We start from the raw sequence: 11,953 nt of genomic DNA, 5'->3' as shown, positions 1-11,953 counted from the left end.
CATCACTTGTCTTGAAGTTGTGCAAATTAATGTGGTTCACAACCCATCTTGCACAGATTTGTCATCAGAGACTGACATGCTGTTGCTTCCACAATGTATTGGTTTTAGTGGTTTTTATTTGGTGGTCTGGCCCCACCGTGGAAGAGCAGGAAGGTATTCTAACCCGTAAGAAATCGATAAGTGTTGGGCTCGGAGTTCCATCAGTAAATTGTGACCACATTGCAAGTGGTTATAAAATTCAAGATGCCACTTTACTTAGAGATTGTATTGCCTCAGCAGCAATTTGCAGTTTCTGCCACAAACCTCAATCAAGTTTGCACCTTTATCAGCGAGATTATCAGAGAGATTATCAGAGAGAAGGACTTGCTGAATGTCTTTTTCTTAGATGTTCAAATTGTCATCATGAGAATGAGTTAAAAACAAGTAAGAGACTGGGAGGTGTTGGTGGAGGGGCTCATGAAGTCAACAGGAGGTCGGTGTTGGCTTCTCAGAAACTTGGCCAGACTGGGTTGGCTGAATTTTGTGCTAAAATGAATTTCTGTCCACGAGTGACCAAGAAATCTTACAATGATCATTTGATCCAAATTGAAAAGGCAGCTGTAGAACATGCTAGAACTCAAATGCAGGATGCTGCTAGGAGGCTGTTGGACCTGACCAAAAATAAACAACCTAACAGCATTGTGGATGAAAATGGAACCGAACTGGCTAAAGTAGCTGTTACAGTTGATGGCACGTGGTAAAGAAGGGGCCATTCCTCAAAGATTAGTGTGGTGTTTGTCATTTCGGTGGCAACTGGAGAAATTCTGGATTATGAGGTCAAATCTCTTATTTGCTATTAGTGTCGAGCTCGTGATCATATGGACAAAGGTTCTCAGGAATACAAAGTTTGGAAAGTCAGCCATACAAATTGCCACATTAACCAGTCTACCAGCTCTCAGGACATGGAGGCTTCTGCAGCAGTAGAAATGTTTGGCAGAAGTGTAGAGAAGTTGCATCTCAAGTATACAACTTTTGTCAGAGATGGTGACAGTAGTTCTTTTGGTCAAGTGAGAGAAGGCATGACTGCAAAATTTGGAGACAAATATCCTGTAGTCAAAGAGGTGTGTGGGCCACGTGCAGAAGAGAATGGGTACAGCCCTCTGAAAAGATAAAAAGGACATGAAGGGAAGAAAGCTGGCAGATGGAAAAGGTGTTACTGGAAAGGGAAGGTTCACTGACAAAGTTATCAACCGCATTCAAAACTATTATGGTAATGCTATAAGAGAGAATTGTGGGAGCCTTCAAGGAGTGAAAGAAAGCATTAAAGCAATTCAGTGTCATATGATAGTGGATGAGGACATGTCACTGGAAAAGCAGCTTAGACACTGTCCAAAGGGTAAAGACGCATGGTGTAAGTTCTGGGCTGACATGCATAATAAGACAAACACCTACGACGACAGCAAGCGTCTTCATTCAGTTTTCATGAAAGAGCTGGACCCAATTTTTAAAAGATTCTTACAGCCAATAACATCACAGCAAAACCAACCGATCATTTTACCCGAACTGGAATAAGAACATTCTACTGACAACAATCATTCACTTGACTCTGAAGATGACTTCCGCACAGGTTGTCGAAACGTCAGTCACTACCACTGACAACAGTCCTTCTCAGGACTACACTCACCCGGACGATCAGACTACACCTTCACATATTAAAAGATTGTTAGATAATTTTCTTTTATCAAGATGTCTTCAAGGTTTCACTCAAAACCAGAATGAAAGTGTCAATTCTCAATTGTGGTCCAGGTGTTCCAAAACTACCTTTGTTGGAGTTCGAAAAGTGCGAATTGCTGTTTGTGAAACTGTGGCTGTGTTCAACACTGGGGCAGCTAGCAAAGCAGTCACTATGGATCTCAGTGGGGTTAATCCCGGTCAAAGTATGTTGAGGGCCCTGAGAGATCAAGACAAAAGAAGGATCATAACTGCTGGACGAAAAGTTTCTGTGAAGTACAGAAAACAAAGGAAGATTTTACACGCAAAGCAAAAGTCAAAAGGAGAAGTGTCATACTCTTCAGGGGCTTTTAGTCTTGATTCAAAGCCTGAGATATCAGTTAAACAAGGAATCAAGAAAATTAATCCAAGAAACACATTAAGGTGTTACCATCCACTAGTAGAGAGCAAACTGTGTAGATAAAATATGCAGAACCCATTTTTGAAGTTGTGGTCACTCCAAAAGAGTAGAGTTCATGAAGAGAACTGAACTTTTTCACATTTAACCATCTAATCTAGCTGGAGAAAAGCCTTCAAATTATTATTTACTTCTAAGTGCACCACAGTTTCAAGAAAATAACTTTCTTGACAGAATGGGAGGATGTTATGGTAAATTGTACTCACAGCACATGCCTTGGACTTTAAAACTTCCTTGGACTTTAAAACTTAACTTCCTTGTGAATGACATCCAAAATTTTGCTAACACCAATAACATGCGCCTTAATCCTACTAATTGTACGTGCATGACTGTTGACTTCCTTCAGTATAATAGTTACAAGGCTGCCCTAGTCGTATCGGGGGGGGGGGTGCTGTTATAGAAGAGGTCTCGTCGTTAAAGCTCTTAGGCGTCAACTTGTCCAATGACCTTTCCTGGGGGACACATGTTGACCACCTGCTGAAGAAGGCTAACAGACGGTTGTTTGCTTTAAGGCAGCTCAGGAGAAGTTCTGTCCCAGCAGAAGATATCGTCTACATCTATTGCTGCCTAATACGTTCCATACTTGAGTACGCCTCTACTGCATTTGCCAATTTACCGTCCTACTTATCTAAGACCTTAGAGTCAGTGCACAGGCGTGCTCTCACCATTATTTGGCCAGGTCATTCGTACTCAGATACCCTAATGCTAGCCGGTATTGAAACCCTTGATGCATGCCGTAGTGCTGCCTGTGAATCCTTTATAAGTAGTATTCATAATGACAACCCCCTTTATACTGCAATGTATGCCGACGTTCGTAAATCTTCAGACCGCTACAATTTAAGATCAAATCGTACTCACTATCACTCAAAAAAGTCCACTGATCATTTTAAGAACTTTGTGACAGTCAAATCCTTGCCAGTTTAATCATACTCATTTTTTTTTTTATAATAAACATTATCATTTTACGTATATGTGCACGATCCTTCGCAGTAAAGCACTATTTGAGCAATAGTGAAAATCACACCTGAAAAAAATTTCAGGCCTGTACGGGATTCGAACCACTGACCTCTGCGATACTAGTGCAGCGCTCTACCAATTGAGCTAACAAGCCAACTGGGAGCAGGCCATCAAATTAATTCGACATAAACCCGTAGATGATAAATCAAACAACAACAAACATATGAAACATATGTATGAACTGCGGTTATGAAACGTATATGTGCACGATCCTTCGCAGTAAAGCACTATTTGAGCAATAGTGAAAATCAGACCTGAAAAAAATTTCACATAGAATAGAATAATAGGTATCTTAACACTCCAAAAACTTTAGCCGAGAAAAACAAGCTGCACTAGGAAGACCACTGGTTGATTTTGATGATAATATGGCTTTGAAGATAATAACAGCTCAGTGTGAAGTCATGGGCATACAACAAGCCACCAACAAAATTTCATGTGTTTCATGCTTTAAAAAAGTTTATCCCTTACACAGATAACATAATATGAGATTGCAAGTCATGTGGTGTTTGCCAGCTGAAAGAAGACTATGTTATAACATGTAATCTATGCATAATGGTCATGACTGAAAATAACAAAAAGTTTTGGTTCACTTTGTCACAGCTTCACCACCATTGAGCTGTTGGATCCAACCTTTAAAATAAAGGCAGCAATGACACCAAATGATGGCAAGCTCACAATTTTCAAAGAAAACAGAGAAATTGTTATCCAATATGATGCCATTGACACCACTGCATGTCAGTTCACAAGTAAACCGCTACACTGATGATACTATCCTTACAGCATCTGCTCACTTCAATCAATAATTTACCGGAATGTTAACTTTCTCCAAATACCTCTGCAAATGAAATATGTCACTGAGCCAACTCAGATAAACTCCCAATCAACAAGTCAAAGTCCAAAGTCTTACCAATCACTGGAAAGTGGCTGGCATCTAAGATCAATGATGAACTTGTTGTCACAGTTGAGAACAATAGGCTCATAAATGTAAAAAGCTGGGATGGATACCTTTTTATGAACAGAGTAAAATCAACAAATGTGCTCATTTTTATAAGCGCATAAATGGGTCTCTTCCGAACTCAATGAACACTTAACAATTAACAATACTCAACATAACAAAAGCACGTGGTATGCTAGTTATAGGTTCATTCCACAGTATTTTGTTTGCAGAAATTATCATAAATTACCATATACAGTGAAAATAGCTGTTGCGGAGGGTAAAGTTAAATCGGTTGCTGATAACAAACTATTAACAAGAATTTTGTTGAGCTGGTATGGGACAAAAACTACTCAATGCAAAGTTACTTTAGTATTGACCAACATTGATATTTTAACCATTATGACAGCAGCAGATTATGTCAGGGATGCTGTTTTCCCCTCTGCAACATTTTGAGGCCTAATAGTCTTATTTTTAGGCTAGCAAATAATCAAATCAACTTCTTGTTTTCATATCTTCTAATTTTTGACCCAGGCTTAATTTTGTTATGTTCTAGTGGATTTCACATTTATAGCTGAATCTGATAAAGAATGATTAGTTTCTGTTGCAGAGGGGAATTCTGTTGTGGGTTTGTACTCAAACAATGCATTGTGGCATAGCCAAAACCATGTGCTCAAAATTCAATATGACTTCCTTGCTGAGTTGAGAAGCATTGAACTTTAAAACATGCCTTCTAACACTGAAAGAAGTAGAAAGTTCAGAAAGAAAGTGACAGGTGACGCTTTTAAAAATGAAGAGTACAAGAAAAGAGAAAGGGAAAGAAAAAGAAAGAAGTATGCTGACAAGAAAGCAACCATGACTGAAAGTGAAAAATCCAAGCTGAGAGAAAGAGAAAGATTAAAGAAAAGAAAACAAGTAGCACAAAAACGGCAGAAGAATTTGGGAAAGAGCGAAGAAAAAACGTATGACACATTCAATAGCCTGCAAAGTCTAGGAAGAGCAGTTAAAAAAGTGTGCCAGAGAATCTGCCCACTATACATCTCACAAGCTAAGATCAACACTCAAGTAGAGAAGTTAGAGCAAAGGTGGAATGCATGCAGAGCGATTCCTCGTAAACATGCAATTCATTTTGCTTCTAAAGCTGATGGTTTTTAAATAAGTGTAGCAAAAAATTTACAGTTCTTTTACAAAGAGCCCTTGAGAGAGCATGTTATGACAGTGGATCCAACTGCAAGTGTAACATCAAATGATGCATCAAAACCATCCTCACCAACAGTATGGGCTTCAAACAAAGATGAAAATGACAGTGAAGAAAAAGAACAAGAGAAAGGAAATCACCAACATGTCAGTGGTAATGGTAATGATGACAGTGACCGCCTCCCGGTTAGCTCAATGGATAGAGCACTGGACTGTTGTGCGGGAGGTCAAGGGTTCGAGCCCCGGCCAGACCAACACTCAGGGTCTTAAAATCATTGAGAAGAATTTGCTACCTTTCTATAACATCAGGAAATGGTTAGATATTCTAGTCTTCTCGGATAGCTTTGACGCGGAATTCAGACGCAAACCCTTCTCTAATCGACATTATAGTTCACCGCTAAATTTTCTCCGGTTCTTATTGGTTTAAATCGATCACGTGACGTGACAGTGTTGATTCGTGGAGAGACACTATCAGCCCATAGTGCCCGCCCGCGGAAAATACCGGATGGATAGTGTCCATCCGTGGAAAATACCTGGATTGATAGTACTCATCCATGAAAAGCTTTGAATAGTTTGACGGTAGCGAAGTTATAGGCAGATTGGAAAAACAGTGACTTTTCAATTCTGACAGGTATAACGTATTATGTATGGTTGCGAATTATTGACATTTGTGACAAGCTGTAGGCGCGGAAGAAAATTTAGTGGTGAACAATAAAAACAATAGAGTGTTTATTGTAACGAGAGCTCACTCGGAGATCACGTGCACCTCAGGTGACACATGAGACAGCGGTCGATGTTATCTAATCGCAAAAGGTTTTAGATAAAAATATCTACGTGAGAGCGCACGTAGTTTATAAAATAAAGACTGTTCGTTACCTAGAAATCGTGTGATTTTGGTAGAACGAAACATGGTACCAGGAGTGTAGCCTCTTCGACACGATGACAACTACACCACCTCAAGGTTCAGCGAGTGTTCAAGCGCCGACACCATGTTATGGAATACAAAGCAATTTACCAATTCCGTCGCGATTGAATAGACCGGTTCACGCTCTTGAGTGCATGCTGGGTAATTAGGGCAAGCAAATCCAAAATGGCGGATACGAACAACACTCTTTTGCTCGATCTGAATACTTATAGTTCAATATAGAAGTCACAGCTACATTTTGAGCTCTTTATGTTATTGCCATCTCGCTCAAAAGTCGTTGACAGTTCAATATCCCAACAACACGATCATGGCCACGCACCTCGAAGATTTTTTGGAACTTTCATGTGGGGAATTGCAGTTTTATCTTAAACAGCGAGGTTTGCCCTCTGGAGGGACACACTCGGATCTTGCTGCTCGTGCTTTGGTAGCTTTTGAACATAAAACGCCTATTCGAGATTCGGCCGAAAGCCAAGCCAAGTCACTACAAAATGAACATGTAGAACTACTACGCACATGCGGTATAAAGGATCCGTTATCCATGGTCGATTGGGAGGACTGTGTAACAAAGTGGCCGCATACAAACATTGGTCAAATATTCTCGTTTATACTTGGAAAAAAAGCTTTCGACACTGACTATATTGGTCAATATAAAATCAGAAAAGCGTATTCATACTTTAAAAGTGGTTTTGTGCACACTGTATACTCAAAAACAATTCATGGACAAGACAAAGTTCTGTTGTTTGCATCTGTCACTCCATCTCAAAGAATTCGCGAAGAACCTCATAAAGTGTGGATAATTTGTAAATCTCCCGGTGAAATTCTTGGGGCATATTGTAGCTGTAATGCTGGATACAGTCAGTGCTGTAATCATGTCATAGCCCTTTTATATAAAGTTGAGTTTGCCAACCAGAAAGGTTTCACAGATCCTTCCTGCACAGATAAGGCATGTGTGTGGAATAATACTAGCAAGAAAGACATCCAACCCATGAAATTAAAGGACATGGTGTTCCAAAGCCACAAGGTAGTCAAAGAAAACCCACGTTATGCTATTAATAGCAAGGAAAAACAGAACTTTGATCCTCGGCCAGAATCCTTGAGGGTTGTTACCGAAGAAAGCAAGCAAAAGTTTCTAGCTTCTCTTCGAAACATAAATCCTGATGCTGTCATCCATATTTCATATGCACCACCAACTTCTGATGATGTTCCCCCATCACTACAAATTATAGCTGATGATATATCCTCTAAAAACAATGGTGTAGATGCTGATGAATTAGTGAGACAATTTCTGGAACAATTATCTTTCAATGACAGTAGCATTAAAGAATTAGAAAAGGCCACAAGGGATCAGGCTAACTCCAGTATATGGAAAGAGCAAAGAAAAGGTAGAATAACTGCATCTCATTTTCATGAAGTATACACAAAGACAAAAACAATTCTTAGAAAAAGAAAGCCAAATTGCAAAGTAACACCTCTTCTTGAGCGAATTTTAGATTGTACCGATCTGTCAATGATACCTGCCATTAAATGGGGAAGAGAACATGAGAGAGATGCTGCTGCATCATTCTTTGCACAAGAATCCAAAAAACACAAAAATGCAAAGCTTCAGACTTGTGGCTTGTTTATATCTAAAACTTACCCTTTTGTGGGAGCTACCCCAGATGGTATTTTTCACTGCGATTGCTGTGGTCATTCTTGTATTGAGTATAAATGTCCATACTCACTTGCAGACATGAAATTTGATGAGCATTGGAACAATACAACTTATCTAGAATTAGTGAATGGGAATATCATGCTCAAGAGAACCCACAGTTATTATTACCAGATACAAGGACAAATGGCCCTAACAGGATGTCCTAAAACCTTTTTTGTTGTTTGGACTCCACTTAGTGGTGCTCATATTGAAATTATTGAGTTTGATTTAAAACTGTGGCAAGATATCATACCAAATCTAACAATTTTTTTCAAGACTTATGTTGCTAGGGTGTTGCTAGGTACTAGGCCTATTTATTATTGTGCTGTCTGTGAAAAACCCTGTCTTGAGCCAGATGAAATTGAATGTGATGATGAAAACAGTGTTCAGTGTGAATGTTGTATGCTATGGTTTCACTGGGCCTGCTCAAATTTTGAACAAGAATCAACATTCATTTGCAGATTTTGCAATGAACAAGCAATAGATAATGATTAAAATTATAGAGTGGAAGCAATATGACCTCAACAAACTACTAAATAGTACAAAATAGTGCGGATGAAACCAAAACATTATAGTATTTAGTATTACTAAAGTTTCAAAGTTATTGTTTGAACATTGTTGTAGCTATATACAAACATGTTTGTGTAATTCCATAAAGGAATTGTATTCTAGAAGATGTGTAAATAAACTTGACTACCATAGCTTATAACCTGTGAGAAAATTGAATGGGAACATTTTGGACTGGTACAAAATGCAAACATAATTGATGAAATGAAATCTATGTACTCAAAGGCTTTTTCATATTACATATTGCTGCACAAATGATGATTATGTCATCCAAATGGGAAAGAATGCTAATGGGAATTTCTTGCTTTAACATAGCAAAGTCTTTAATTCGCTTGATAGCCTGCTCGACATAAATCCGTACATTAGCAATAAGTGATGTGTTCCTAACATCAGCACCTGACATCTGGAGATTGGAATGCTTGGAGGGTGGAATTGTTAGAGAACATTGGTAGTATGCTAACAGGTCATGAATCTTGAATCCCCTGTCTGCCATAACTTGGTCATGTGGCTGAAGATAGTTTAAGAAACCACTGTTTTCTACAATAAAAACATCAGATGACCTCCCACTGAAGGTCTCAGAGACAAATGATATGTGGCCATTTGGTGTTATCCCTATCAAAAACTTTAACGTGTAGTGTTGTTTGTAATTTGACCAACACATTGCCGCATTCTCTAAGCTTGATGGGGTTTCAGAGAATAGTTCTGTGCAGTCAATGATGACTCTACACTTTCTGTAATATCGTCGAAACATATCAGGCATATTTCTTTGAATTAAATACCTATCTGGCCAGGAAATCATCCACTTTAATTCTTTAGACATCAGCTTAACCCAAGTGGTAAAGACAGAGCTGACAGTCGCCTCGGAAACTTTGAACCTTAAAGCCAGATCAAATACAAAGAGTCCTAGCTTGATTCGCATCATGGTTAGCAAAAACTCTTGCTCCAAGGTTAGAGCTCTCTGTACATTATTTGACCTGGGCTTGGTGGTGTCCTTCAAAGCACTTTCTTTGTCTCCTTTCCAGTAGTGCATACACATGGCTTTTTCAAAGAGTGTATTAAACATCAATTGAAATGTTTCTACGTTAGGGAATCCAGTGAAACGCTGGACATCTTGCTCTGTTGTTAAATCAGCAAACTTCATACTTCCGTATGTTAGCGGATTTATTATCAAGCATTGAGTTCCTTCTTCTTTGAAGCTTGAGTTATTGGATGCCTCAGCAGTAGAGACAACTTCGTGTCTTGCCACAAGCTTTCTTTTCTTGGGTGAAGGTTTGTTAGAGTCACTTGGCACCATATACAAAGTTGGAGTTGGTGAGGAGTACGTTGGCTTTCCATATTGAAAGTGATTCGAACAAACAGTCTTGTAGTTGCCGGGTTCGAATCCAACAAGTCCTTTGGATATGCTGGCAATCCATTGGGCTCTTTTCTTTGGATCCTTCGGAATAAAATGCCAGCAAAGATTTTCGACATGTGACCGTTTCACTATCTTTTTTGGATATCTTGAGTCGTTGTTACAACCTCCAACACAACATCGGTAGTTAACCATTATATATCTTATTTTTTGACGCATTAAAATCGAAAATACAGAGCTCAAAATGTAGCTGTGACTTTTATCTTGAACTGTCAATACTAAAAATTGCGACCAGTTCTGAAACAAAGCCGATATTCATTAAGTATTCAGATCAAGCAAAAGAGTGTAGCCGAGCGTGTCCGCCATTTTGGATTTGCTTGCCCTAATTACCCAGCATGCACTCAAGAGCGTGAACCGGTCTATTTGGCAGGAAATATTTCAGAAAACTGGAAGAAGTGGAAGCAAGTGTGGGATTCGTTCGAAATCGCCTCACGTCTCAACCAGCAAGAAGATAAATACCGTGTAGCTACTTTCATTACCTGCATTGGAACCGAAGCCCTCGAAGTCTACAATGGTCTTCCGTTCGAAAATGAAGAAGACAAGAACGTAATGAATACAGTCTTGGAGTTGATGGAGAGGCACTGCATTGGCCAAACAAATGTCATTTACGAGCGATACTGCTTCAATAATAGAAAACAAGAAAGCGGCGAATCATTTGACACGTATCTCACAGCGCTCAAAACTCTCGCGAAAACGTGCATTTTTGGTCCACTCACCGACGAATTAATTCGTGATAGGATCGTCTGTGGAATTTGTGACACGGGAACTAGGAAGAAATTACTACAAGAGCCGAAATTAAATCTTCAGAAGTGTATCGATGTATGTCGATCAGCCGAAACAACTGCATCGCAAATGAAAGTCATGAGTGGAAAAGAAGCACAAATCAACCACAAAATCAACCACAAAGAGAAAAAAGACGGCAAAGACGCCAGTCCTAAGTTAGTTAATTGCAAATACTGCGGCAGAAAACACGAGAGATCAAGAGATAAATGCCCAGCGTTCGGAAAAGAATGTGCGAAATGCGGCAAAACAAATCACTTCGCCAAGCTATGTAAACAGAAACTTGGTGGGCGACAACGAAGAAAAGAACGGATTCACCGAGTGCGAGACGCCAAAACCTCGCAGGATTCGAGCGATGAAGAGTACTGCTTCACGATTTCATCCGGAAATCTGGAAGAACAAAGCGTCAAAAGTGTCAGTAGTCAACCCATCAAATCGAAAATCTTCGCAACAATGGAGATCAAAGGTCATCCCGTTCGTTTTCAAGTCGACAGTGGCGCCACCTGTAATGTGATAAGCAAAAACGATTTACCGAACAAGTGCCGGATCGCGCATTCGAAACAAGTCCTCAGAATGTTTAACGGATCGAAAATGGAAACCATTGGTAAATGTCGTGTTAATCTGGTAAATCCCAAGGTTGATGAAGAATGCGAAACAGAGTTTGTTGTTGTCAATAACGACTGCAAGCCACTGTTGGGTTCCAAAACGGTGCAGAAAATGAAATTAATCAAAGTGCGTTACGAGAATATCTCATTGGTACAAGAAAAGACAGAAGTAATGGGCCTAACGATGCAACAAATAACAGCAGATTTCCATGACGTTTTCACTGGAGAAGGAAAATTTGAGAAGAAACTTCACTTAGAGTTGGACAAAACCATTAAACCTGTGAAACAGCCTGTTAGGAGGATTCCAGTGGCAATGAAACCCAAGTTAAAGCAAGAGCTCACTCGTCTCGAAGAGCTTGGAGTTATCAAAGCAGTTGACACTCCAACAGATTGGGTCTCAAGCTTGGTACTTGTTAAGAAGCCCAACGGCAAGCTTCGCGTGTGTATTGACCCTCAGCCACTAAATAAAGCTTTGAAACGCAGCCACTACCCTCTTCCGGTCATCGATGATCTCCTGCCGGATTTGTCAAAAGCCAAAGTCTTCAGTGTGTGCGACGTTAAAAACGGGTTTTGGCATGTCGAGTTAGATGAAGATTCAAGCTATCTAACAACGTTTGGCACTCCATTTGGTCGGTACCGGTGGCTGAAGATGCCCTTCGG

The 11,953-nt window shown here is 39.7% G+C and overlaps 2 pseudogenes; both read left to right on the top strand.

Moving 5' to 3' along the window:
* Positions 1-29: 29 nt before the first annotated feature.
* Positions 30-1,551, top strand: LOC148728711 (uncharacterized; annotated as a pseudogene).
* A 40-nt stretch (positions 1,552-1,591) lies between these two features.
* Positions 1,592-2,220, top strand: LOC148728710 (uncharacterized; annotated as a pseudogene).
* The last annotated feature ends 9,733 nt before the right edge of the window (positions 2,221-11,953 follow it).

Source organism: Stylophora pistillata, chromosome 6, assembly GCF_964205215.1.
Source record: "Stylophora pistillata chromosome 6, jaStyPist1.2, whole genome shotgun sequence".
Classification (NCBI taxonomy): domain Eukaryota; kingdom Metazoa; phylum Cnidaria; class Anthozoa; order Scleractinia; family Pocilloporidae; genus Stylophora; species Stylophora pistillata.
This window is presented reverse-complemented; position numbering and strand designations above follow the sequence as displayed.